The following is a 22,386-nucleotide window of genomic DNA, read 5'->3' as shown; positions in this document are numbered from 1 at the left end:
GTGTTTCCTCTGTTATTTGTGTTTGCCTTGTTGTTTGTGTTTGCTCTGTTGTGTTTTGGCTCTGTTGTGTGTGTTTGCTCTGTTGTGTGTGTTTGCCTTGTTGTGTTTGTTTGCTCTGTTGTGTGTATGGTCTGAAGTGTGTGTTTGCTCTGCTGTGTTTGTTTGCCCTGTTGTGTCTGTTTTCCTTGTTGTGTGTTTGCTCTGTTGTGTGTGTTTGCCCTGTTGTGTGTTTTTGCCCTGTTTTGTGTGTTTGCCTTGTTGTTTGTGTTTGTCTTGTTGTGTGTTTTGCCCTGTTGTGTGTGTTTGCCTTGTTGTGTGTGATTGCTCTGTTGTGTGTTTGCTCTCTGTTGTGTGTGTTTCCTCTGTTATTTGTGTTTGCCTTGTTGTTTGTGTTTGCTCTGTTGTATTTTGGCTCTTTTGTGTGTGTTTGCTCTGTTGTGTGTGTTTGCCTTGTTGTGTTTGTTTGCTCTGTTGTGTGTTTGGTCTGTTGTGTGTGTTTGCTATGCTGTGTTCGTTTGCCCTGTTGTGTGTGTTTGCCTTGTTGTGTTTTTGCTCTGTTGTGTGTACTTGCCCTGTTGTGTGTGTTTGCCCTGTTGTGTGTGTTTGCCTTGTTGTGTGTTTGCTCTGTTGTGTGTGTTTGCCCTGTTGTGTGTGTTTGCCCTGTTGTGTGTGTTTGCCCTGTTGTGTGTTTGCTCTGTTGTGCGTTTGCTCTGTTTTGTGTGTTTGCTCTGTTGTGTGTGTTTGCCTTGTTGTGTGTGTTTGCTCTGTGGTTGTTTTGCTCTGTTGTGTGTGCTTGCCCTGTTGTGTGTGTTTGCCCTGTTGTGTGTGTTTGCCCTGTTGTGTGTTTGCCCTGTTGTGTGTGTTTGCTCTGTTGTGTGTGTTTGCCTTATTGTGTGTGTTTGCACTTTTGTGTTTTTGCTCTGTTGTGTCTGTTTGCTCTGTTGTGTGTTTGCTCTGTTGTGTGTGTTTGGCCTGTTGTGTGTGTTTGCTCTTTTGTGTTTGTTTACACTGTTATGTATTTGCTCTGCCGTGTGTGTTTGCCCTGTTGTGTGTGTTTGCCCTGTCTTGTGTTTGTTTGCCCTGTCATGTGTTTGCCCTGTTGTGTGTGTTTGCCCTGTTCTGTGTGTTTGCCCTGTTATGCGTGTGTTTGCCCTGTTGTGTGTGTTTGCCCTGTTGTGTGTGTTTGCCTTGTCATGTGTTTGCCCTGTCGTGTGCGTTTGCCCTGTTGTGTTTGTTTGCCCTGTTGTGTGTTTGCTCTGTTGTGTGTTTGCACTGTTGTGGGTTTGCCCTGTTGTGTGTTTGCTCTGTTGTGTGTTTTTGCCTTGTTGTGTTTGTTTGCTCTGTTGTGTGTTTGCTCTGTTGTGTGTGTTTGCTCTGTTGTGTTTGTTTGCCCTGTTGTGTGTGTTTGCCCTGTTGTGTGTTTGCTCTGTTGTGTGTGTTTGCCCTGTTGTGTGTGTTTGCCCTGTTTTGTGTGTTTGCCCTGTTGTTTGTGTTTGTCTTGTTGTGTGTTTTGCCCTGTTGTGTGTGTTTGCCTTGTTGTGTGTGTTTGCTCTCTTGTGTGTTTGCTCTGTTGTGTGTTTGCTCTGTTGTGTGTGTTTCCTCTGTTATTTGTGTTTGCCTTGTTGTTTGTGTTTGCTCTGTTGTGTTTTGGCTCTGTTGTGTGTGTTTGCTCTGTTGTGTGTGTTTGCCTTGTTGTGTTTGTTTGCTCTGTTGTGTGTTTGGTCTGTTGTGTGTGTTTGCTCTGCTGTGTTTGTTTGCCCTGTTGTGTGTGTTTGCCTTGTTGTGTTTTTGCTCTGTTGTGTGTGTTTGCCCTGTTGTGTGTGTTTGCCCTGTTGTGTGTGTTTGCCTTGTTGTGTGTTTGCTCTGTTGTGTGTGTTTACCCTGTTGTGTGTGTTTGCCCTGTTGTGTGTGTTTGACCTGTTGTGTGTTTGCTCTGTTGTGCGTTTGCGCTGTTTTGTGTGTTTGCTCTGTTGTGTGTGTTTGCCTTGTTGTGTGTGTTTGCTCTGTGGTTTGTTTGCTCTGTTGTGTGTGTTTGCTCTGTTGTGTGTGTTTGCCCTGTTGTGTGTGTTTGCCCTGTTGTGTGTTTGCCCTGTTGTGTGTTTTTGCTCTGTTGTGTGTGTTTGCCTTGTTGTGTTTGTTTGCACTTTTGTGTTTTTGCTATATTGTGTCTCTTTGTTCTGTTGTGTGTGTTTGCCCTGTAGTGTCTGTTTGCCCTGTTGTGTTTTGGCTCTGTTGTGTGTGTTTGCTCTGTTTTGTGTTTGCTCTGTTGTGTGAGTTTGCTCTGCTGTGTGTGTTTGCCCTGTTGAGTTTGTTTGCCTTGTTGTGTGTGTTTGCACTGTTGTGTTTTTGCTCTGTGGTGTCTGTTTGCTCTGTTGTGTATGTTTGCTCTTTTGTGTGTATTTGCCCTGTCGTGTGTTTGCTCTGTTGTGTGTGTTTGCTCTGTTGTGTGTTTGCTCTGTTGTTTGTGTTTGCTCTGTTGTATTTTTGCTCTGTTGTGTGTGTTTGCCCTGTTGTGTGTATGCTCTGTTGTGTGTGTTTGCCCTGTTGTGTGTGTTTGTCTTGTTGTTTGTTTTTGCCCTGTTGCATGTGTTTGTCCTGTTGTGTGTTTGCTCTGTTGTGCGTGTTTGCCCTGTTGTATGTGTTTGCCCTTTTGTGTGTTTGTCCTGTTTTGTGTGTTTGTCTTGTTGTGAGTGTTTTCCCTGTTGTGTGTGTTTGCCCTGTTGTGTGTGTTTGCCCTGTTGTGTGTTTTTGCCCTGTTGTTTGTGTTTGTCTTGTTGTGTGTTTTTGCCCTGTTGTGTGTGTTTGTCCTGTTTTGTGTTTGCTCTGTTGTGTGTGTTTGCCTGTTGTGTGTGTTTGCGCTGTTGCGTGTGTTTGCCCTGTTGTGTGTGTTTGTCTTGTTGTGTGTGTTTTCCCTGTTTTGTGTGTTTTTCCTGTTTTGTATTTGCTCTGTTGTGTGTGTTTGCCCTGTTGTGTGTGCTTGCCCTGTTGTGTCTGTTTGTCTTGTTGTGTGTGTTTGCTCTGTTGTGTGTGTTTGCCCTGTTTGTGTTTGTCTTGTAGTGTGTTTTTGCCCTCTTGTGAGTGTTTGCCCTGTTGTGTGTCTTTGTCTTGTGTTTGTTTGCCCTGTTGTGTGTTTGCCCTGTTGTGTGTACTTGTCTTGTTGTGTGTTTTTGCCCTGCTGTGTCAGTTTGCCTTTGTTGTGTCTGTTGGCTCTGTTGTGTTTTTGCTCTTTGTGCGTGTTTGCCCTGTTGTGTTTATTTGCCCTGTTGTTTCTGTTTGCCCTGTTGTGTGACTGCTCTGTTTTGTGTGTTTGTCCTGTTTTTTGTTTGCCCTGTTGGACGTTTGGCCTGTTGTGTCTTTTTGTCCTGTTGTGTTTTTGCTCTTTTGTGTGTGTTTTTCCTGTTGTGTGTGTTTGCCCAGTTGTGTGTGTTTGCCCTGTTGTGTTTTTGCCCTGTTGTGTGTGTTTGCCCTGTTGTGTGTGTTTGCCCTGTTGTGTGTGTTTGTCCTGTTGTGTGTGTTTGCCCTGTTGCGTGTGTTTGCCCTGTTCTTTGTTTGCCCTGTTGAGGGTGTGGGTCTTGTTGTTTGTTTTTGCTCTGTTGCGTGTGTTTGTCCTGTTATGTGTTTGCTCTGTTGTTTGTGTTTGCCCTGTTGTGTGTGTTTGCCCTGTTGTGTGGGTTTGCCCGATTGTGTATTTGCCCTGTTGTGTGTGTTTGTCCTGTTGTGTTTGTTTTCCCTGTTGTGTGTGTTTGTCCTGTTGTGTGTGTTTGCCCTGTTGTGTGTTTGCCCTGTTGTGTGTATTTGTCTTGTTGTGTGGTTTTGCCCTGTTGCGTGTGTTTGTCCTGTTGTGTGCTTGCTCTGTTGTGTGTGTTTGCTCTGTTGTGTGTGTTTGTTCTGTTGTGTATTTGCTCTGTTGTGTTGTTTGCTCTGTTGTGTGTGTTTGCCTTGTTGTGTGTGTTTGCTCTGTGGTTTTTTTGCTCTGTTGTGTGTGTTTGCTCTGTTGTGTGTGTTTGCCCTGTTGTGTGTGTTTGCCCTGTTGTGTGTGTTTGCCCTGTTGTGTGTTTGCCCTGTTGTGTGTGTTTGCTCTGTTGTGTGTGTTTGCCTTGTTGTGTGTGTTTGCACTGTTGTGTTTTTGCTCTGTTGTGTCTGTTTGTTCTGTTGTGTGTGTTTGCCCTGTAGTGTCTGTTTGCCCTGTTGTGTTTTGGCTCTGTTGTGTGTGTTTGCTCTGTTGCGTGTTTGCCCTGTTGTGTGTGTTTGCTCTGTTGTGTGTGTTTGCCTTGTTGTGTTTGTTTGCACTTTTGTGTTTTTGCTCTGTTGTGTCTGTTTGCTCTGTTGTGTGCTCTGTTGTGTGTGTTTGGCCTTTTGTGTGTGTTTGCTCTTTTGTGTTTGTTTACCCTGTTATGTATTTGCTCTGCCGTGTGTGTTTGCCCTGTTGTGTGTGTTTGCCCTGTCTTGTGTTTGTTTGCCCTGTCATGTGTTTGCCCTGTTGTGTGTGTTTGCCCTGTTCTGTGTGTTTGCCCTGTTATGTGTGTGTTTGCCCTGTTGTGTGTGTTTGCCCTGTTGTGTGTGTTTGCCTTGTCATGTGTTTGCCCTGTCGTGTGCGTTTGCCCTGTTGTGTTTGTTTGCCCTGTTGTGTGTTTGCTCTGTTGTGTGTTTGCACTGTTGTGTGTTTGCCCTGTTGTGTGTTTGCTCTGTTGTGTGTTTTTGCCTTGTTTTTGTTTGCTCTGTTGTGTGGTTGCTCTGTTGTGTCTGTTTGCTCTTTTGTGTTTGTTTGCCCTGTTGTGTGTCTTTTCCTTGTTGTGTGTTTGCTCTGTTGTGTGTGTTTGCCCTGTTGTGTGTGTTTGCCCTGTTGTGTGTGTTTGCTTTGTTGTTTGTGTTTGTCTTGTTGTGTGTTTTGCCCTGTTGTGTGTGTTTGCCTTGTTGTGTGTGTTTGCTCTGTTGTGTGTTTGCTCTGTTGTGTGTTTGCTCTGTTGTGTGTGTTTCCTCTGTTATTTGTGTTTGCCTTGTTGTTTGTGTTTGCTCTGTTGTGTTTTGGCTCTGTTGTGTGTGTTTGCTCTGTTGTGTGTGTTTGCCTTGTTGTGTTTGTTTGCTCTGTTGTGTGTTTGGTCTGAAGTGTGTGTTTGCTCTGCTGTGTTTGTTTGCCCTGTTGTGTGTGTTTTCCTTGTTGTGTGTTTGCTCTGTTGTGTGTGTTTGCCCTGTTGTGTGTGTTTGCCCTGTTTTGTGTGTTTGCCTTGTTGTTTGTGTTTGTCTTGTTGTGTGTTTTGCCCTGTTGTGTGTGTTTGCCTTGTTGTGTGTGTTTGCTCTGTTGTGTGTTTGCTCTTTTGTGTGTTTGCTCTGTTGTGTGTGTTTCCTCTGTTATTTGTGTTTGCCTTGTTGTTTGTGTTTGCTCTGTTGTGTGTTTGGTCTGAAGTGTGTGTTTGCTCTGCTGTGTTTGTTTGCCCTGTTGTGTCTGTTTTCCTTGTTGTGTGTTTGCTCTGTTGTTTGTGTTTGCCCTGTTGTGTGTGTTTGCCCTGTTGTGTGTGTTTGCCTTGTTGTTTGTGTTTGTCTTGTTGTGTTTTTTGCCCTGTTGTGTGTGTTTGCCTTGTTGTGTGTGTTTGCTCTGTTGTGTATTTGCTCTTTTGTGTGTTTGCTCTTTTGTGTGTGTTTCCTCTGCTATTTGTGTTTGCCTTGTTGTTTGTGTTTGCTCTGTTGTATTTTGGCTCTGTTGTGTGTGTTTGCTCTGTTGTGTGTGTTTGCCTTGTTGTGTTTGTTTGCTCTGTTGTGTGTTTGGTCTGTTGTGTGTGTTTGCTATGCTGTGTTTGTTTGCCCTGTTGTGTGTGTTTGCCTTGTTGTGTTTTTGCTCTGTTGTGTGTGTTTGCCCTGTTGTGTGTGTTTGCCCTGTTGTGTGTGTTTGCCTTGTTGTGTGTTTGCTCTGTTGTGTGTGTTTGCCCTGTTACGTGTGTTTGCCCTGTTGTGTGACATTGCCCAGTTGTGTATGTTTGTCTTGTTGTGTGTTTTTGCCCTGTTGTGTGTGTTTGTCATGTTATGTGTTTGCTCTTTGTGTGTGTCTGCCCTGTTGTGTGTTTTTGTCTTTTTGTGTGTATTTGCCCTGTTGTGTTTGTTTGCCCTGTTGTGTGTGTTTGCCCTGTCAAGTGTGTGTTTGCCCTGTTGTTTCTGTTTGTCTTATTGTGTGTTTTTGACCTGTTGTATGTGTTTGCCCTGTTGTGTGTTTTTTCCCTGTTGTGTACGTTTGCCCTGTCGTGTGTGTTTGCCCATTTGTGTGTGTTTGTCTTGTTGTGTGTTTTTGCCCTGTTGTGTGTATTTGCCCTGTTGTGTGTATTTGCCCTGTTGTGTCTGCTTGTCTTGTTGTGTGTGTTTGCCCTGTTGTGTCTGTTTGCCCTGTTGTGTGTGTTTGCCCTGTTGTGTATTTTTGCCCTGTTTTGTGTGTTTGCCCTGTTGTGTGTGTTTGCCCAGTTGTGTGTGTTTGCCCTGTTGTGTGTTTGCCCTGTTGCGTGTGTTTGTCTTGTTGTGTGTTTTTGCCCTGTTGTGTGTGTTTGTCCTGTTGTTTGTTTGCTCTGTTGTGTGTGTTTGCACTCTTGTGTGTGTTTGCCCAGTTGTGTGTGTTTGCCCTGTTGTGTGTTTGCCCTGTTGTGTGTGTTTGTCTTGTTGTGTGTTTTTGCCCTGTTGCGTGTGTTTGTCCTGTTGTTTGTTTGCTCTGTTGTGTGTGTTTGCACTCTTGTGTGTGTTTGCCCTGTTGTGTGTTTTTGCCCTGTTGTGTTTTTGCCCTGTTTTGTGTGTTTGCCCTGTTTTGTTTGTTTGCCCTGTCAGCTGTTTGCCCTGTCATGTGTGTGTTTGCCTTGTTATGTGTTTGCCCTGTTGTGTGTATTTGCCCTGTCTTGTGTGTTTTTGCCCTGTTATGTGTGCGTTTGCCCTGTCATGTGTTTGCCCTGTTGTGTGTGTTTGCCCTGTCATGTGTTTGCCTTGTCATGTGTATGCCCTGTTTTGTGTGTTTGCCCTGTCGTGTGTCTTTGCCCTGTTTTGTGTTTACTCTGTTGTGTGTTTGCTCTGTTGTGGGTTTGATCTGTTGTGTGTGTTTGCTCTGTTGTGTTTGTTTGCCCTGTTGTGTGTTTTTGGCTTGTTGTGTGTATGCTCTGTTGTGTGTGTTTGCCTTGTTATGTGTGTTTGCCTTGTTGTGTGTGTTTGCCCTGTTGTGTGTTTGCCCTGTTGTGTGTGTCTGTCTTGTTGTGTGTTTGCTTTGTTGTGTGTTTGCTCTGTTGTGTGTTTGCTCTGTTGTGGGTTTGATCTGTTGTGTGTATGCTCTGTTGTGTGTCTTTGCCCTGTTGTGTGTGTTTGCCATGTTGTGTGTTTGCTCTGTTGTGTGTGTTTGCCCTCTTTTGTGTGTTTGCCATGTTGTGTGTGTTTGCCCTGTTGTGTGTTTGCCCTGTTGTGTGTAATTGTCTTGTTGTTTTTTTTTTGCCCTGCTGTGTGTGTATGCCTTCTTGTGTGTGTTGGCTATGTTGTGTGTTTGCTCTGTTGTGCGTGTTTGCCATGTTGTGTTTATTTGCCCTGTTGTTTCTGTTTGCCCTGTTGTGTGTCTGCTCTGTTTTGTGTGTTTGTCCTGTTGTGTGTTTGCCCTGTTGGGCGTTTGGCCTGTTGTGTCTTTTTGTCCTGTTGTGTGTTTGCTCTGTTGTGTGTGTTTGCCCAGTTGTGTGTGTTTGCCCAGTTGTGTGTGTTTGCCCTGTTGTGTTTTTGCCCTGTTGTGTGTGTTTGCCCTGTTGTGTGTGTTTGCCCTGTTGTGTGTGTTTGTCCTGTTTTGTGTGTTTGCCCTGTTGCGTGTGTTTGCCCTGTTCTGTGTTTGCCCTGTTGAGTGTGTTGGTCTTGTTGTTTGTTTTTGCCCTGTTGCGTGTGTTTGTCCTGTTATGTGTTTGCTCTGTTGTTTGTGTTTGCCCTGTTGTGTGTGTTTGCCCTGTTGTGTGGGTTTGCCCGATTGTGTATTTGCCCTGTTGTGTGTGTTTGCCCTATTGTGTTTGTTTTCCCTGCTGTATGTGTTTGTCCTGTTGTGTGTGTTTGCCCTGTTGTGTGTTTGCCCTGTTGTGTGTACTTGTCTTGTTGTGTGGTTTTGCCCTGTTGCGTGTGTTTGTCCTGTTGTGTGCTTGCTCTGTTGTGTGTGTTTGCTCTGTTGTGTGTGTTTGCCCTGTTGTGTGTTTGCCCAGTTGTGTGTCTTTGTTTAGTTGTGTGTTGTTGCCCTGTTGTGTGTGTTTGTCCTGTTGTGTGTTTGCTCTGTTTTGTGTGTTTGCTCTGTTGTGTGTGTTTGCTCTGTTGTGTGTGTTTGCCCTGTTACGTGTGTTTGCCCTGTTGTGTGAGATTGCCCAGTTGTGTATGTTTGTCTTGTTGTGTGTTTTTGCCCTGTTGTGTGTGTTTGTCATGTTATGTGTTTGCTCTTTGTGTGTGTCTGCCCTGTTGTGTGTGTTTGCCCTGTTGTGTGTGTTTGTCCTATTGTGTATTTGCCCTGTTGTGTGTGTTTCTCTTGTTGTGAGTGTTTGCCCTGTTGTGTGTGTTTGCCCTGTTTTGTGTGTTTGCCCTGTCGTGTGTCTTTGCCCTGTTTTGTGTTTACTCTGTTGTGTGTTTGCTCTGTTGTGGGTTTGCTCTGTTGTGTGTGTTTGCTCTGTTGTGTTTGTTTGCCCTGTTGTGTGTTTTTGCCTTGTTGTGTGTGTTTGCTCTGTGGTTTGTTTGCCTTGTTGTGTGTGTTTGCTCTGTTGTGTGTGTTTGCCCTGTTGTGTGTTTGCTCTGTTGTGTGTGTTTGCCCTGTTGTGTGTGTTTGTCTTGTTGTGTGTTTTTGCCCTGTTGTGTGTGTTTGCCTTGTTTTGTGTGTTTGCTCTGTTGTGTGTTAGCTCTGTTGTGTGTTTGCTCTGTTGTGTGTGTTTGCTCTGTTTTGTGTGTTTGCCTTGTTGTGTGTGTTTGTTCTGTTGTGTTTTTGCTCTGTTGTGTGTGTTTGCTCTGTTGTGTGTGTTTGCCCTGTCATCTGTTTGCCCTGTTGTGTGTGTTTGCCCTGTCATGTGTTTGCCTTGTCATGTGTATGCCCTGTTTTGTGTGTTTGCCCTGTCGTGTGTCTTTGCCCTGTTTTGTGTTTACTCTGTTGTGTGTTTGCTCTGTTGTGGGTTTGATCTGTTGTGTGTGTTTGCTCTGTTGTGTTTGTTTGCCCTGTTGTGTGTTTTTGGCTTGTTGTGTGTTTGCTCTGTTGTGTGTGTTTGCCTTGTTATGTGTGTTTGCTTTGTTGTGTGTGTCTGTCTTGTTGTGTGTTTGCTTTGTTGTGTGTTTGCTCTGTTGTGTGTTTGCTCTGTTGTGGGTTTGATCTGTTGTGTGTATTGCTCTGTTGTGTGTCTTTGCCCTGTTGTGTGTGTTTGCCATGTTGTGTGTTTGCTCTGTTGTGTGTGTTTGCCCTCTTTTGTGTGTTTGCCATGTTGTGTGTGTTTGCCCTGTTGTGTGTTTGCCCTGTTGTGTGTAATTGTCTTGTTGTTTTTTTTTTGCCCTGCTGTGTGTGTATGCCTTCTTGTGTGTGTTGGCTATGTTGTGTGTTTGCTCTGTTGTGCGTGTTTGCCATGTTGTGTTTATTTGCCCTGTTGTTTCTGTTTGCCCTGTTGTGTGTCTGCTCTGTTTTGTGTGTTTGTCCTGTTGTGTGTTTGCCCTGTTGGGCGTTTGGCCTGTTGTGTCTTTTTGTCCTGTTGTGTGTTTGCTCTGTTGTGTGTGTTTGCCCAGTTGTGTGTGTTTGCCCAGTTGTGTGTGTTTGCCCTGTTGTGTTTTTGCCCTGTTGTGTGTGTTTGCCCTGTTGTGTGTGTTTGCCCTGTTGTGTGTGTTTGTCCTGTTTTGTGTGTTTGCCCTGTTGCGTGTGTTTGCCCTGTTCTGTGTTTGCCCTGTTGAGTGTGTTGGTCTTGTTGTTTGTTTTTGCCCTGTTGCGTGTGTTTGTCCTGTTATGTGTTTGCTCTGTTGTTTGTGTTTGCCCTGTTGTGTGTGTTTGCCCTGTTGTGTGGGTTTGCCCGATTGTGTATTTGCCCTGTTGTGTGTGTTTGCCCTATTGTGTTTGTTTTCCCTGCTGTATGTGTTTGTCCTGTTGTGTGTGTTTGCCCTGTTGTGTGTTTGCCCTGTTGTGTGTACTTGTCTTGTTGTGTGGTTTTGCGCTGTTGCGTGTGTTTGTCCTGTTGTGTGCTTGCTCTGTTGCGTGTGTTTGCTCTGTTGTGTGTGTTTGCCCTGTTGTGTGCTTGCCCAGTTGTGTGTCTTTGTTTAGTTGTGTGTTGTTGCCCTGTTGTGTGTGTTTGTCCTGTTGTGTGTTTGCTCTGTTTTGTGTGTTTGCTCTGTTGTGTGTGTTTGCTCTGTTGTGTGTGTTTGCCCTGTTGTGTGAGATTGCCCAGTTGTGTATGTTTGTCTTGTTGTGTGTTTTTGCCCTGTTGTGTGTGTTTGTCATGTTATGTGTTTGCTCTTTGTGTGTGTCTGCCCTGTTGTGTGTGTTTGCCCTGTTGTGTGTGTTTGCCCTATTGTGTATTTGCCCTGTTGTGTGTGTTTCTCTTGTTGTGAGTGTTTGCCCTGTTGTGTGTGTTTGCCCTGTTTTGTGTGTTTGCCCTGTCGTGTGTCTTTGCCCTGTTTTGTGTTTACTCTGTTGTGTGTTTGCTCTGTTGTGGGTTTGCTCTGTTGTGTGTGTTTGCTCTGTTGTGTTTGTTTGCCCTGTTGTGTGTTTTTGCCTTGTTGTGTGTGTTTGCTCTGTGGTTTGTTTGCCTTGTTGTGTGTGTTTGCTCTGTTGTGTGTGTTTGCCCTGTTGTGTGTGTTTGCCCTGTTGTGTGTGTTTGCCTTGTGTGTTTGCTCTGTTGTGTGTGTTTGCCCTGTTGTGTGTGTTTGCCCTGTTGTGTGGGTTTGCCCGATTGTGTATTTGCCCTGTTGTGTGTATTTGCCCTGTTGTGTTTGTTTTCCCTGTTGTGTGTGTTTGCCTTGTTGTGTTTGCTCTGTTGTTTGTGTTTGCTCTGTTGTGTGTTTGTTCTGTTGTGTGTGTTTGCTCTGTTGTGTGTGTTTGCCTTGTTGTGTGTGTTTGCTCTGTTGTGTTTTTGCTCTGTTGTGTGTGTTTGCTCTGTTGTGTGTGTTTGCCATGTTGTGTGTGTTTGCCCTGTTGTGTGTTTGCTCTGTTGTGTGTGTTTGCCCGGTCGTGTGTTTTTGTCCTGTTGTGTTTGTTTTCCCTGTTGTGTGTGTTTGTCCTGTTGTGTGTGTTTGCCCTGTTGTGTGTTTGCCCTGTTGTGTGTATTTGTCTTGTTGTGTGGTTTTGCCCTGTTGCGTGTGTTTGTCCTGTTGTGTGCTTGCTCTGTTGTGTGTGTTTGCTCTGTTGTGTGTGTTTGCACTGTTGTGTGATTGCCCTGTTGTGTGTCTTTGTTTAGTTTTGTGTTGTTGCCCTGTTGTGTGTGTTTGTCCTGTTGTGTGTTTGCTCTGTTTTGTGTGTTTGCTCTGTTGTGTGTGTTTGCTCTGTTGTGTGTGTTTGCCCTGTTATGTGTGTTTGCCCTGTTGTGTGTTTTTGCCCAGTTGTGTGTGTTTTTCTTGTTGTGTGTTTTTGCCCTGTTGTGTGTGTTTTTCTTGTTTGTTTTTGCCCTGTTGCGTGTGTTTGTCATGTTATGTGTTTGCTCTTTTTGTGTGTCTGCCCTGTTGTGTGTGTTTGCCCTGTTGTGTGTGTTTGCCCTATAGTGTATTTGCCCTGTTGTGTGTGTTTCTCTTGTTGTGAGTGTTTGCCCTGTTGTGTGTGTTTGTCCTGTTGTGTGTGTTTGCCCTGTTGTGTGTTTGCCTTGTCATGTGTTTGCCCTGTTTTGTGTGTTTGCCCTGTCGTGTGTCTTTGCCCTGTTTTGTGTTTACTCTGTTGTGTGTTTGCTCTGTTGTGGCTTTGCTCTGTTGTGTGTGTTTGCTCTGTTGTGTTTGTTTGCCCTGTTGTGTGTTTTTGCCTTGTTGTGGGTTTGCTCTGTTGTGTGTGTTTGCCTTGTTATGTGTGTTTGCCTTGTTGTGTGTGTTTGCCCTGTTGTGTGTTTGCTCTGTTGTGTGTGTTTGCCTTGTTGTGTTTGTTTGCTCTGTTGTGTGTTTTCTCTGTTGTGTGTGTTTGCTCTGTTGTGTGTGTTTGCCCGTTGTGTGTGTTTGCCCTGTTGTGTGTTTGCCCTGTTGTGTGTGTTTGCCCTGTTGTGTGTTTGCTCTGTTGTGTGTGTTTGCCCTGTTGTGTGTGTTTGTCTTGTTGTGTGTGTTTGCCCTCTTTTGTGTGTTTGCCATGTTGTGTGTGTTTGCCCTGTTGTGTGTTTGCCCTGTTGTGTGTAATTGTCTTGTTGTTTTTTTTTGCCCTGCTGTGTGTGTATGCCTTCTTGTGTGTGTTGGCTATGTTGTGTGTTTGCTCTGTTGTGCGTGTTTGCCATGTTGTGTTTATTTGCCCTGTTGTTTCTGTTTGCCCTGTTGTGTGTCTGCTCTGTTTTGTGTGTTTGTCCTGTTGTGTGTTTGCCCTGTTGGGCGTTTGGCCTGTTGTGTCTTTTTGTCCTGTTGTGTGTTTGCTCTGTTGTGTGTGTTTGCCCAGTTGTGTGTGTTTGCCCAGTTGTGTGTGTTTGCCCTGTTGTGTTTTTGCCCTGTTGTGTATGTTTGCCCTGTTGTGTGTGTTTGCCCTGTTGTGTGTGTTTGTCCTGTTTTGTGTGTTTGCCCTGTTGCGTGTGTTTGCCCTGTTCTGTGTTTGCCCTGTTGAGTGTGTTGGTCTTGTTGTTTGTTTTTGCCCTGTTGCGTGTGTTTGTCCTGTTATGTGTTTGCTCTGTTGTTTGTGTTTGCCCTGTTGTGTGTGTTTGCCCTGTTGTGTGGGTTTGCCCGATTGTGTATTTGCCCTGTTGTGTGTGTTTGCCCTATTGTGTTTGTTTTCCCTGCTGTATGTGTTTGTCCTGTTGTGTGTGTTTGCCCTGTTGTGTGTTTGCCCTGTTGTGTGTACTTGCCTTGTTGTGTGGTTTTGCCCTGTTGCGTGTGTTTGTCCTGTTGTGTGCTTGCTCTGTTGTGTGTGTTTGCTCTGTTGTGTGTGTTTGCCCTGTTGTGTGTTTGCCCAGTTGTGTGTCTTTGTTTAGTTGTGTGTTGTTGCCCTGTTGTGTGTGTTTGTCCTGTTGTGTGTTTGCTCTGTTTTGTGTGTTTGCTCTGTTGTGTGTGTTTGCTCTGTTGTGTGTGTTTGCCCTGTTACGTGTGTTTGCCCTGTTGTGTGAGATTGCCCAGTTGTGTATGTTTGTCTTGTTGTGTGTTTTTGCCCTGTTGTGTGTGTTTGTCATGTTATGTGTTTGCTCTTTGTGTGTGTCTGCCCTGTTGTGTGTGTTTGCCCTGTTGTGTGTGTTTGCCCTATTGTGTATTTGCCCTGTTGTGTGTGTTTCTCTTGTTGTGAGTGTTTGCCCTGTTGTGTGTGTTTGCCCTGTTTTGTGTGTTTGCCCTGTCGTGTGTCTTTGCCCTGTTTTGTGTTTACTCTGTTGTGTGTTTGCTCTGTTGTGGGTTTGCTCTGTTGTGTGTGTTTGCTCTGTTGTGTTTGTTTGCCCTGTTGTGTGTTTTTGCCTTGTTGTGTGTGTTTGCTCTGTGGTTTGTTTGCCTTGTTGTGTGTGTTTGCTCTGTTGTGTGTGTTTGCCCTGTTGTGTGTTTGCTCTGTTGTGTGTGTTTGCCCTGTTGTGTGTGTTTGTCTTGTTTTGTGTGTTTGCTCTGTTGTGTGTTTGCCCTGTTGTGTGTTTGCCCTGTTGTGTGTGTCTGTCTTGTTGTGTGTTTGCTTTGTTGTGTGTTTGCTCTGTTGTGTGTTTGCTCTGTTGTGGGTTTGATCTGTTGTGTGTATGCTCTGTTGTGTGTCTTTGCCCTGTTGTGTGTGTTTGCCATGTTGTGTGTTTGCTCTGTTGTGTGTGTTTGCCCTCTTTTGTGTGTTTGCCATGTTGTGTGTGTTTGCCCTGTTGTGTGTTTGCCCTGTTGTGTGTAATTGTCTTGTTGTTTTTTTTTTGCCCTGCTGTGTGTGTATGCCTTCTTGTGTGTGTTGGCTATGTTGTGTGTTTGCTCTGTTGTGCGTGTTTGCCATGTTGTGTTTATTTGCCCTGTTGTTTCTGTTTGCCCTGTTGTGTGTCTGCTCTGTTTTGTGTGTTTGTCCTGTTGTGTGTTTGCCCTGTTGGGCGTTTGGCCTGTTGTGTCTTTTTGTCCTGTTGTGTGTTTGCTCTGTTGTGTGTGTTTGCCCAGTTGTGTGTGTTTGCCCAGTTGTGTGTGTTTGCCCTGTTGTGTTTTTGCCCTGTTGTGTGTGTTTGCCCTGTTGTGTGTGTTTGCCCTGTTGTGTGTGTTTGTCCTGTTTTGTGTGTTTGCCCTGTTGCGTGTGTTTGCCCTGTTCTGTGTTTGCCCTGTTGAGTGTGTTGGTCTTGTTGTTTGTTTTTGCCCTGTTGCGTGTGTTTGTCCTGTTATGTGTTTGCTCTGTTGTTTGTGTTTGCCCTGTTGTGTGTGTTTGCCCTGTTGTGTGGGTTTGCCCGATTGTGTATTTGCCCTGTTGTGTGTGTTTGCCCTATTGTGTTTGTTTTCCCTGCTGTATGTGTTTGTCCTGTTGTGTGTGTTTGCCCTGTTGTGTGTTTGCCCTGTTGTGTGTACTTGTCTTGTTGTGTGGTTTTGCCCTGTTGCGTGTGTTTGTCCTGTTGTGTGCTTGCTCTGTTGTGTGTGTTTGCTCTGTTGTGTGTGTTTGCCCTGTTGTGTGTTTGCCCAGTTGTGTGTCTTTGTTTAGTTGTGTGTTGTTGCCCTGTTGTGTGTGTTTGTCCTGTTGTGTGTTTGCTCTGTTTTGTGTGTTTGCTCTGTTGTGTGTGTTTGCTCTGTTGTGTGTGTTTGCCCTGTTACGTGTGTTTGCCCTGTTGTGTGAGATTGCCCAGTTGTGTATGTTTGTCTTGTTGTGTGTTTTTGCCCTGTTGTGTGTGTTTGTCATGTTATGTGTTTGCTCTTTGTGTGTGTCTGCCCTGTTGTGTGTGTTTGCCCTGTTGTGTGTGTTTGCCCTATTGTGTATTTGCCCTGTTGTGTGTGTTTCTCTTGTTGTGAGTGTTTGCCCTGTTGTGTGTGTTTGCCCTGTTTTGTGTGTTTGCCCTGTTGCGTGTGTTTGCCCTGTTCTGTGTTTGCCCTGTTGAGTGTGTTGGTCTTGTTGTTTGTTTTTGCCCTGTTGCGTGTGTTTGTCCTGTTATGTGTTTGCTCTGTTGTTTGTGTTTGCCCTGTTGTGTGTGTTTGCCCTGTTGTGTGGGTTTGCCCGATTGTGTATTTGCCCTGTTGTGTGTGTTTGCCCTATTGTGTTTGTTTTCCCTGCTGTATGTGTTTGTCCTGTTGTGTGTGTTTGCCCTGTTGTGTGTTTGCCCTGTTGTGTGTACTTGTCTTGTTGTGTGGTTTTGCCCTGTTGCGTGTGTTTGTCCTGTTGTGTGCTTGCTCTGTTGTGTGTGTTTGCTCTGTTGTGTGTGTTTGCCCTGTTGTGTGTTTGCCCAGTTGTGTGTCTTTGTTTAGTTGTGTGTTGTTGCCCTGTTGTGTGTGTTTGTCCTGTTGTGTGTTTGCTCTGTTTTGTGTGTTTGCTCTGTTGTGTGTGTTTGCTCTGTTGTGTGTGTTTGCCCTGTTGTGTGAGATTGCCCAGTTGTGTATGTTTGTCTTGTTGTGTGTTTTTGCCCTGTTGTGTGTGTTTGTCATGTTATGTGTTTGCTCTTTGTGTGTGTCTGCCCTGTTGTGTGTGTTTGCCCTGTTGTGTGTGTTTGCCCTATTGTGTATTTGCCCTGTTGTGTGTGTTTCTCTTGTTGTGAGTGTTTGCCCTGTTGTGTGTGTTTGCCCTGTTTTGTGTGTTTGCCCTGTCGTGTGTCTTTGCCCTGTTTTGTGTTTACTCTGTTGTGTGTTTACTCTGTTGTGTGTTTGCTCTGTTGTGGGTTTGCTCTGTTGTGTGTGTTTGCTCTGTTGTGTTTGTTTGCCCTGTTGTGTGTTTTTGCCTTGTTGTGTGTGTTTGCTCTGTGGTTTGTTTGCCTTGTTGTGTGTGTTTGCTCTGTTGTGTGTGTTTGCCCTGTTGTGTGTGTTTGCCCTGTTGTGTGTGTTTGCCTTGTGTGTTTGCTCTGTTGTGTGTGTTTGCCCTGTTGTGTGTGTTTGCCCTGTTGTGTGGGTTTGCCCGATTGTGTATTTGCCCTGTTGTGTGTATTTGCCCTGTTGTGTTTGTTTTCCCTGTTGTGTGTGTTTGTCCTGTTGTGTGTGTTTGCCTTGTTGTGTTTGCTCTGTTGTTTGTGTTTGCTCTGTTGTGTGTTTGTTCTGTTGTGTGTGTTTGCTCTGTTGTGTGTGTTTGCCTTGTTGTGTGTGTTTGCTCTGTTGTGTTTTTGCTCTGTTGTGTGTGTTTGCTCTGTTGTGTGTGTTTGCCATGTTGTGTGTGTTTGCCCTGTTGTGTGTTTGCTCTGTTGTGTGTGTTTGCCCGGTCGTGTGTTTTTGTCCTGTTGTGTTTGTTTTCCCTGTTGTGTGTGTTTGTCCTGTTGTGTGTGTTTGCCCTGTTGTGTGTTTGCCCTGTTGTGTGTATTTGTCTTGTTGTGTGGTTTTGCCCTGTTGCGTGTGTTTGTCATGTTGTGTGCTTGCTCTGTTGTGTGTGTTTGCTCTGTTGTGTGTGTTTGCACTGTTGTGTGATTGCCCTGTTGTGTGTCTTTGTTTAGTTTTGTGTTGTTGCCCTGTTGTGTGTGTTTGTCCTGTTGTGTGTTTGCTCTGTTTTGTGTGTTTGCTCTGTTGTGTGTGTTTGCTCTGTTGTGTGTGTTTGCCCTGTTATGTGTGTTTGCCCTGTTGTGTGTTTTTGCCCAGTTGTGTGTGTTTTTCTTGTTGTGTGTTTTTGCCCTGTTGTGTGTGTTTTTCTTGTTTGTTTTTGCCCTGTTGCGTGTGTTTGTCATGTTATGTGTTTGCTCTTTTTGTGTGTCTGCCCTGTTGTGTGTGTTTGCCCTGTTGTGTGTGTTTGCCCTATAGTGTATTTGCCCTGTTGTGTGTGTTTTTCTTGTTTGTTTTTGCCCTGTTGCGTGTGTTTGTCATGTTATGTGTTTGCTCTTTTTATGTGTCTGCCCTGTTGTGTGTGTTTGTCCTGTTGTGTGTGTTTGCCCTGTTGTGTGTTTGCCTTGTCATGTGTTTGCCCTGTTTTGTGTGTTTGCCCTGTCGTGTGTCTTTGCCCTGTTTTGTGTTTACTCTGTTGTGTGTTTGCTCTGTTGTGGGTTTGATCTGTTGTGTGTGTTTGCTCTGTTGTGTTTGTTTGCCCTGTTGTGTGTTTTTGGCTTGTTGTGTGTATGCTCTGTTGTGTGTGTTTGCCTTGTTATGTGTGTTTGCCTTGTTGTGTGTGTTTGCCCTGTTGTGTGTTTGCCCTGTTGTGTGTGTCTGTCTTGTTGTGTGTTTGCTTTGTTGTGTGTTTGCTCTGTTGTGTGTTTGCTCTGTTGTGGGTTTGATCTGTTGTGTGTATGCTCTGTTGTGTGTCTTTGCCCTGTTGTGTGTGTTTGCCATGTTGTGTGTTTGCTCTGTTGTGTGTGTTTGCCCTCTTTTGTGTGTTTGCCATGTTGTGTGTGTTTGCCCTGTTGTGTGTTTGCCCTGTTGTGTGTAATTGTCTTGTTGTTTTTTTTTGCCCTGCTGTGTGTGTATGCCTTCTTGTGTGTGTTGGCTATGTTGTGTGTTTGCTCTGTTGTGCGTGTTTGCCATGTTGTGTTTATTTGCCCTGTTGTTTCTGTTTGCCCTGTTGTGTGTCTGCTCTGTTTTGTGTGTTTGTCCTGTTGTGTGTTTGCCCTGTTGGGCGTTTGGCCTGTTGTGTCTTTTTGTCCTGTTGTGTGTTTGCTCTGTTGTGTGTGTTTGCCCAGTTGTGTGTGTTTGCCCAGTTGTGTGTGTTTGCCCTGTTGTGTTTTTGCCCTGTTGTGTGTGTTTGCCCTGTTGTGTGTGTTTGCCCTGTTGTGTGTGTTTGTCCTGTTTTGTGTGTTTGCCCTGTTGCGTGTGTTTGCCCTGTTCTGTGTTTGCCCTGTTGAGTGTGTTGGTCTTGTTGTTTGTTTTTGCCCTGTTGCGTGTGTTTGTCCTGTTATGTGTTTGCTCTGTTGTTTGTGTTTGCCCTGTTGTGTGTGTTTGCCCTGTTGTGTGGGTTTGCCCGATTGTGTATTTGCCCTGTTGTGTGTGTTTGCCCTATTGTGTTTGTTTTTCCTGCTGTATGTGTTTGTCCTGTTGTGTGTGTTTGCCCTGTTGTGTGTTTGCCCTGTTGTGTGTACTTGTCTTGTTGTGTGGTTTTGCCCTGTTGCGTGTGTTTGTCCTGTTGTGTGCTTGCTCTGTTGTGTGTGTTTGCTCTGTTGTGTGTGTTTGCCCTGTTGTGTGTTTGCCCAGTTGTGTGTCTTTGTTTAGTTGTGTGTTGTTGCCCTGTTGTGTGTGTTTGTCCTGTTGTGTGTTTGCTCTGTTTTGTGTGTTTGCTCTGTTGTGTGTGTTTGCTCTGTTGTGTGTGTTTGCCCTGTTACGTGTGTTTGCCCTGTTGTGTGAGATTGCCCAGTTGTGTATGTTTGTCTTGTTGTGTGTTTTTGCCCTGTTGTGTGTGTTTGTCATGTTATGTGTTTGCTCTTTGTGTGTGTCTGCCCTGTTGTGTGTGTTTGCCCTGTTGTGTGTGTTTGCCCTATTGTGTATTTGCCCTGTTGTGTGTGTTTCTCTTGTTGTGAGTGTTTGCCCTGTTGTGTGTGTTTGCCCTGTTTTGCGTGTTTGCCCTGTTGCGTGTGTTTGCCCTGTTCTGTGTTTGCCCTGTTGAGTGTGTTGGTCTTGTTGTTTGTTTTTGCCCTGTTGCGTGTGTTTGTCCTGTTATGTGTTTGCTCTGTTGTTTGTGTTTGCCCTGTTGTGTGTGTTTGCCCTGTTGTGTGGGTTTGCCCGATTGTGTATTTGCCCTGTTGTGTGTGTTTGCCCTATTGTGTTTGTTTTCCCTGCTGTATGTGTTTGTCCTGTTGTGTGTGTTTGCCCTGTTGTGTGTTTGCCCTGTTGTGTGTACTTGTCTTGTTGTGTGGTTTTGCCCTGTTGCGTGTGTTTGTCCTGTTGTGTGCTTGCTCTGTTGTGTGTGTTTGCTCTGTTGTGTGTGTTTGCCCTGTTGTGTGTTTGCCCAGTTGTGTGTCTTTGTTTAGTTGTGTGTTGTTGCCCTGTTGTGTGTGTTTGTCCTGTTGTGTGTTTGCTCTGTTTTGTGTGTTTGCTCTGTTGTGTGTGTTTGCTCTGTTGTGTGTGTTTGCCCTGTTACGTGTGTTTGCCCTGTTGTGTGAGATTGCCCAGTTGTGTATGTTTGTCTTGTTGTGTGTTTTTGCCCTGTTGTGTGTGTTTGTCATGTTATGTGTTTGCTCTTTGTGTGTGTCTGCCCTGTTGTGTGTGTTTGCCCTGTTGTGTGTGTTTGCCCTATTGTGTATTTGCCCTGTTGTGTGTGTTTCTCTTGTTGTGAGTGTTTGCCTTGTCATGTGTGTGTTTGCCCTGTCATTTGTGTGTTTGCCCTGTCATGTGTCTTTGCCCTGTTTTGTGTTTACTCTGTTGTGTGTTTGCTCTGTTGTGGGTTTGCTCTGTTGTGTGTGTTTGCTCTGTTGTGTTTGTTTGCCCTGTTGTGTGTTTTTGCCTTGTTGTGTGTGTTTGCTCTGTGGTTTGTTTGCCTTGTTGTGTGTGTTTGCTCTGTTGTGTGTGTTTGCCCTGTTGTGTGTTTGCTCTGTTGTGTGTGTTTGCCCTGTTGTGTGTGTTTGTCTTGTTGTGTGTTTTTGCCCTGTTGTGTGTGTTTGCCTTGTTTTGTGTGTTTGCTCTGTTGTGTGTTTGCCCTGTTGTGTGTTTGCCCTGTTGTGTGTGTCTGTCTTGTTGTGTGTTTGCTTTGTTGTGTGTTTGCTCTGTTGTGTGTTTGCTCTGTTGTGGGTTTGATCTGTTGTGTGTATGCTCTGTTGTGTGTCTTTGCCCTGTTGTGTGTGTTTGCCATGTTGTGTGTTTGCTCTGTTGTGTGTGTTTGCCCTCTTTTGTGTGTTTGCCATGTTGTGTGTGTTTGCCCTGTTGTGTGTTTGCCCTGTTGTGTGTAATTGTCTTGTTGTTTTTTTTTTTGCCCTGCTGTGTGTGTATGCCTTCTTGTGTGTGTTGGCTATGTTGTGTGTTTGCTCTGTTGTGCGTGTTTGCCATGTTGTGTTTATTTGCCCTGTTGTTTCTGTTTGCCCTGTTGTGTGTCTGCTCTGTTTTGTGTGTTTGTCCTGTTGTGTGTTTGACCTGTTGGGCGTTTGGCCTGTTGTGTCTTTTTGTCCTGTTGTGTGTTTGCTCTGTTGTGTGTGTTTGCCCAGTTGTGTGTGTTTGCCCAGTTGTGTGTGTTTGCCCTGTTGTGTTTTTGCCCTGTTGTGTGTGTTTGCCCTGTTGTGTGTGTTTGCCCTGTTGTGTGTGTTTGTCCTGTTGTTTGTTTTTGCCCTGTTGCATGTGTTTGCCCTGTTCTGTGTTTGCCCTGTTGTGTGTGTTTGTCTTGTTGTTTGTTTTTGCCCTGTTGCGTGTGTTTGTCCTGTTGTGTCTTTGCTCTGTTGTGTTTGCCCTGTTGTGTGTGTTTGCCCTGTTGTGTGGGTTTGCCCGATTGTGTATTTGCCCTGTTGTGTGTGTTTGCCCTATTGTGTTTGTTTTCCCTGCTGTATGTGTTTGTCCTGTTGTGTGTGTTTGCCCTGTTGTGTGTTTGCCCTGTTGTGTGTACTTGTCTTGTTGTGTGGTTTTGCCCTGTTGCGTGTGTTTGTCCTGTTGTGTGCTTGCTCTGTTGTGTGTGTTTGCTCTGTTGTGTGTGTTTGCCCTGTTGTGTGTTTGCCCAGTTGTGTGTCTTTGTTTAGTTGTGTGTTGTTGCCCTGTTGTGTGTGTTTGTCCTGTTGTGTGTTTGCTCTGTTTTGTGTGTTTGCTCTGTTGTGTGTGTTTGCTCTGTTGTGTGTGTTTGCCCTGTTACGTGTGTTTGCCCTGTTGTGTGAGATTGCCCAGTTGTGTATGTTTGTCTTGTTGTGTGTTTTTGCCCTGTTGTGTGTGTTTGTCATGTTATGTGTTTGCTCTTTGTGTGTGTCTGCCCTGTTGTGTGTGTTTGCCCTGTTGTGTGTGTTTGCCCTATTGTGTATTTGCCCTGTTGTGTGTGTTTCTCTTGTTGTGAGTGTTTGCCCTGTTGTGTGTGTTTGCCCTGTTTTGTGTGTTTGCCCTGTTGCGTGTGTTTGCCCTGTTCTGTGTTTGCCCTGTTGAGTGTGTTGGTCTTGTTGTTTGTTTTTGCCCTGTTGCGTGTGTTTGTCCTGTTATGTGTTTGCTCTGTTGTTTGTGTTTGCCCTGTTGTGTGTGTTTGCCCTGTTGTGTGGGTTTGCCCGATTGTGTATTTGCCCTGTTGTGTGTGTTTGCCCTATTGTGTTTGTTTTCCCTGCTGTATGTGTTTGTCCTGTTGTGTGTGTTTGCCCTGTTGTGTGTTTGCCCTGTTGTGTGTACTTGTCTTGTTGTGTGGTTTTGCCCTGTTGCGTGTGTTTGTCCTGTTGTGTGCTTGCTCTGTTGTGTGTGTTTGCTCTGTTGTGTGTGTTTGCCCTGTTGTGTGTTTGCCCAGTTGTGTGTCTTTGTTTAGTTGTGTGTTGTTGCCCTGTTGTGTGTGTTTGTCCTGTTGTGTGTTTGCTCTGTTTTGTGTGTTTGCTCTGTTGTGTGTGTTTGCTCTGTTGTGTGTGTTTGCCCTGTTGTGTGAGATTGCCCAGTTGTGTATGTTTGTCTTGTTGTGTGTTTTTGCCCTGTTGTGTGTGTTTGTCATGTTATGTGTTTGCTCTTTGTGTGTGTCTGCCCTGTTGTGTGTGTTTGCCCTGTTGTGTGTGTTTGCCCTATTGTGTATTTGCCCTGTTGTGTGTGTTTCTCTTGTTGTGAGTGTTTGCCCTGTTGTGTGTGTTTGCCCTGTTTTGTGTGTTTGCCCTGTCGTGTGTCTTTGCCCTGTTTTGTGTTTACTCTGTTGTGTGTTTACTCTGTTGTGTGTTTGCTCTGTTGTGGGTTTGCTCTGTTGTGTGTGTTTGCTCTGTTGTGTTTGTTTGCCCTGTTGTGTGTTTTTGCCTTGTTGTGTGTGTTTGCTCTGTGGTTTGTTTGCCTTGTTGTGTGTGTTTGCTCTGTTGTGTGTGTTTGCCCTGTTGTGTGTGTTTGCCCTGTTGTGTGTGTTTGCCTTGTGTGTTTGCTCTGTTGTGTGTGTTTGCCCTGTTGTGTGTGTTTGCCCTGTTGTGTGGGTTTGCCCGATTGTGTATTTGCCCTGTTGTGTGTATTTGCCCTGTTGTGTTTGTTTTCCCTGTTGTGTGTGTTTGTCCTGTTGTGTGTGTTTGCCTTGTTGTGTTTGCTCTGTTGTTTGTGTTTGCTCTGTTGTGTGTTTGTTCTGTTGTGTGTGTTTGCTCTGTTGTGTGTGTTTGCCTTGTTGTGTGTGTTTGCTCTGTTGTGTAT

The sequence above is a fragment of the Carcharodon carcharias genome, chromosome 23 (genome assembly GCF_017639515.1).
Source record: "Carcharodon carcharias isolate sCarCar2 chromosome 23, sCarCar2.pri, whole genome shotgun sequence".
In the NCBI taxonomy this organism is placed as follows: domain Eukaryota; kingdom Metazoa; phylum Chordata; class Chondrichthyes; order Lamniformes; family Lamnidae; genus Carcharodon; species Carcharodon carcharias.
Note: the sequence above shows the minus strand (reverse complement) of the source record.